Below are 1,554 nucleotides of genomic sequence, written 5' to 3'. Positions count from 1 at the left end.
CACACACACACACACACACACACACACACACACACACCTTTTAGTGAGACAGGTGTAGCAGCTCTAACAAACCCATGCTCTGCAACATGCACGCATGACAGCCCAAACACACACACACTCGTGCACACGGTACAGTAGTGTCAGTTAAGGCAAAGCAGCACCTGTGAGCCCATGAAGCTGCAGAGCAAAAAGGGGGGAAGGAGAGGGAGAGGGGCGGGGCGGGGGGGCAGTTAGTTTGCAGTGTTTCTGCACAAAGCATTAGCATTCATAAGGCATTTCTGCTCAGTTTGGAGGCAGCCATGTGTGTGTGTGTGTGTGTGTGTTCCTGCAAGCCTGAGATCAGTCTTTTCTTTCTTCCAACTCCACTGTTGCGCTCTTACAAAGTTGCAACTATAATAATAATTATAATAAAATAATAATAATGCAATGGTGTTTTCCACATGCCTCCATGTATGGATGCTGCTGCTGCAGTCAGATCATCACAGAAAGCACAAAATGGGAGGGTTTTTGTTGCATTATGCTGAGGCGTTAACTGTCTTGTGTGCATGATTTGGCAGCCTTCATGATAAAAACCTGCTCTGTGTGCCACACTGCAGCACAACAYCGACAGAAGAAAAGGCAGAGACATGTCCCCCTTCCTTTTTTTACGCAGGGGCTCCAGAGAGGATGCTGCACCACCAGTCACCATTTTTCCCCCCTTTAAACGAGAACAATGAGGATGCAGTGCATGATTTATTGGGCCATCAATAAGACGTAAACATTGCAGTGGCACACATGCCTTTAAGTCCATTTCATCCTTTCACGTAAACAACCTGAAGCCTGCAGTGTGCGCCTCACAATGCTGCAACCCAGAAATTTACCCACAAATCTCTTTAACAATATGCAGAATTAAAATAATAATAATTAAAAAAACATTATGCTCCTCAGATTGGTTACCTTCCTCATCCTGGCCAGGATCCCGTCGTGATTCCTGCAGCATTGTGAAAGAAAATGTGTCACCTACATTTTTCATTGTTATTCCCAGGTCTGGAGCGTGGAACGGGATTAGCCGCAGAGGAGCCGCGCGTTCGGTTCTCATCCRGTAGAAAAATAAAGAAACAAACACGCAAGAAACGAACGCGACTAAATCGTATAAAACGGGGCGAGAGGTCGTGTTTGTGCGCGTTAAATCCTTGGAACGCAGTCAGGTTGTYGGAGCTCTGCTCCTCTCTCTCTCTCTCTGCCTCTCTGACGGAGGCTGCTCTCTCTCAGAGCTGCTCGGCTCCGTGGACCACTCATTGATTGGATAATGCGCCGTTTGCCCACGTTCGCATTCCCAGAGTGCTGTGAGTGACGAGCCAATCCGGGAGCGCGCAGCCAGAGGAGCGGTGGCGTCTGATTGGCTGCGTCCCATTCGAAGCTGTCCGTGAATTCCCGGCACGCGCACCTGTTTACCATCACTAATTATGCGCTGACCGGAAATGATGGTGAAATGACCAGCCATTTCTGAGCACACCTAATAGGTTTTTTTTTTAAATAAATATTAAAAATGTATAAATCTCAAAATGCTACATC

The 1,554-nt window shown here is 47.3% G+C and overlaps 1 protein-coding gene across 2 annotated transcripts in view; it reads right to left on the bottom strand.

The window, feature by feature from the left end:
• shisa7b (shisa family member 7) overlaps positions 1 to 1,281 on the bottom strand; it is a gene marked incomplete at its 3' end in the record, with an annotated part of 45,662 nt that extends 44,381 nt beyond the window's left edge. For both annotated transcript variants that reach the window (XM_014024847.1, XM_014024848.1), the window contains 1 exon segment: positions 937 to 1,281.
• Between the last annotated feature and the right edge of the window lie 273 nt (positions 1,282 to 1,554).

Source organism: Austrofundulus limnaeus, unplaced genomic scaffold, assembly GCF_001266775.1.
Source record: "Austrofundulus limnaeus strain Quisiro unplaced genomic scaffold, Austrofundulus_limnaeus-1.0 Scaffold442, whole genome shotgun sequence".
NCBI lineage: Eukaryota > Metazoa > Chordata > Actinopteri > Cyprinodontiformes > Rivulidae > Austrofundulus > Austrofundulus limnaeus.
Note: the sequence above shows the minus strand (reverse complement) of the source record. Positions and strands in the feature narration are given on the sequence as shown.